This window comes from Buteo buteo, unplaced genomic scaffold (genome assembly GCF_964188355.1).
Source record: "Buteo buteo unplaced genomic scaffold, bButBut1.hap1.1 HAP1_SCAFFOLD_107, whole genome shotgun sequence".
Lineage (NCBI taxonomy): Eukaryota > Metazoa > Chordata > Aves > Accipitriformes > Accipitridae > Buteo > Buteo buteo.
This window is the reverse complement of record NW_027439271.1, coordinates 110,001-112,500: the sequence shown is the minus strand read 5'-3', so window position 1 is coordinate 112,500 and position 2,500 is coordinate 110,001. Positions and strand designations below refer to the sequence as shown.

The following is a 2,500-nucleotide window of genomic DNA, read 5'->3' as shown; positions in this document are numbered from 1 at the left end:
GATCAGGCTTGTAGATCTCATTTTGTTCATCTTTTAGTATGGGCTCTTGGAATACGATCCAATCCTTCTTTTTTACTTCATTTATCAATAAATCACATAATTGGTTGTGCCTTTTGATTCTGGCGTCTTGCACCGCGGGGCAGTACCCAATGATATGAGCGCTTGATTCATTTTCCGCTTGACAGTGTCGACAAGATTTTATATGCGACTCCTGTCTCCCCCTTGCCAGGAATTCCCTAGTGGGGTATACGTTAGCTCTTAATTGTAATGCCGTGAGGAGTTTTCGGTGAGGAATGCCTCTATATCGTTCGAGCCAATTATTACTGATTTTATCCTTCTCAAAGTTGGCAATACCACGGCCCTGGGACTGTAACTTGGTCCAATTAATAAATTCCTGTTTACGCCAGTCACAAGGTTTAGGAAAGATGGTTTTGGGAGTTGGTATTTCCCATTCGGAAGCAAATTCACCCTCGCCCAGTTCCTCAGATGTTACCCTAATCGCACTCGGGTCCCAAATAGATGGTATTTTATTTCTATCACCCCCAGCTGTTAACCACAGTTTTTCAAAGTCTTTTTCGATCCCCTCTCGTTTCACTATTGATCTTATCACATCGTCTGAAGACTGCGCAATTCTGTGCAGTCTTCGAGCTTGTATACTAGGGATCAATCCCGAGAGTCTAGCGATGCCTAATCCTCCATCACGTGTGCTGGAATACAGGATGGCATCGCAGGTACTAGGAGGTAGATGTAGCCACTCCTTGACCGTAGTTCGAATCGTCAGGTCAAGTTCTTCTAGGTACGTTGCTTTTACATCGGCCTGGTCTGCTAAGTAAATCAGTCGCGGGATAGTATATCCCTTCAAGATGTCGACTTTCTGAAGCGGTTTCAGTGGTGCTTCTCCAATCCGTTGTAACCAATCTCTTATTTTCCTGAGCAGTTCGGGTTTCGATATCCCAGTCCATGGGTCTATTCTCAGTCCCAAGTACTTCTCCGAGCTACCAGGTTCAATCATATTTAATGGGGTGCCGTTAATCTGCCATGGAGGACAATCATTGATAGTATACGAGTCCTTAGTAGGTTGTATGTAAAAGCCATGGCATTTTTCCCCCTGCGTCCTGAGGCCAGTCAGCTCACAAAAGGCCTCCAGGATTTTAATATTACTCTGCATTCCTTCCCAAGACCCACTTAACAATACCAGATCATCTGCAAAAGCCATAGATGTTACACCCTTAGAGTCATGCTGGTATCCACTCCCTTCTTCCTCTAACTTACACAATAGGGGGTCCACAGATAAGTTAAACAATAAAGGTGACATAGGATCTCCTTGTTTGACACCAATTTGAATCCCAATGGGATCCGATTGCTCATTCTTCACAGTAATGCGAGTTCTATTGTTTTGATACATGTTCGTAATCAGGGTGATAATGTGATGGTCCACACCCTTTTGTTTCAGCACTGCCATAAGATGATGGTGACTCACTGTGTCGAAGGCTTTAGCCAGGTCAATGAAGACAACGCCCAAGGGTCGATGTTCCTTTTTTGCACTCTTAATCAATAGCTGTAACAGTTTCAAATTCTCAGCACATCCCGCTGATCTAATAAAGCCCTTTTGTCGTGGATTAATAGGGCATGCCTTTGCCAGCCTTGCCGTCAGGATCCTTGAGAACAGCCTCAAGATAATCGATCCGATGGTAATTGGACGCCAGTTATTAATGTCCATTTGGCGCTCCGGCAGAGATGATTTCGATATTAATACAGTCCGACATTCTTTCACCACGTCCGGCACGGTGCCAGTCACCAGCCATAGATTGAAGAGTTCCATTAACTGGACACAATGGGGGTCTATCTTAATGATATCCCGCAGACTTAGTCTGTCTGGTCCTGGCGCACTGTTCTTGTTCATCTCTTGGATGTTTTTAGAGATTTCTTTTGCCGTGATCATGGTTTCGAATGCCGAGTTGTCCGCCAGGCCCTTGGATCTGAACGCACCCAGGCCCTTGAATGTTCCCGGTGACTCCCATCTCGACTTGAACACGTTGTGTATCTCGTCTTGTGGGATAGCACACTTCAGGGATTCCACGTCATCCAGGATAATACCGGCCAGTTTCCCCCTATCCAGGTAGAACAGCCGCTGGAACCGTAGAAATTGCCCCCGTTTCACAGCTCTCTTCTTCATCCACCCCTTTGGTGGTTCCGAAGGTCGAGCAGTTTGGGCCACCTGACGCGGTCGACCCTGGCTGGTTTTCAACTCCAGGGACTTAGAGGCAAGGCACGTGAAACAGTCTTTCATTGCCTTATCAGCAACTATTGCTGGATCTTCTTCTCCTTCGATCACCTGCTCAAACATTCCATGGAGAATGGGCAATTTTCCAGCTGTTACCCACTCAGAAACTGTCTTTCGGTATCGGGACCACAGTCCCCCCTCCATCTCCGATCCAATGCACATGAGATGTTCCCCTTCCACAAGGTGTTCCCCTTCTAATTCTAGATGTTTCGCCTG

The 2,500-nt window shown here is 46.2% G+C and overlaps 1 pseudogene; it reads right to left on the bottom strand.

Moving 5' to 3' along the window:
- Positions 1-2,500, bottom strand: part of LOC142028029 (28S ribosomal RNA) — an 8,615-nt pseudogene that overhangs the window by 1,922 nt on the left and 4,193 nt on the right.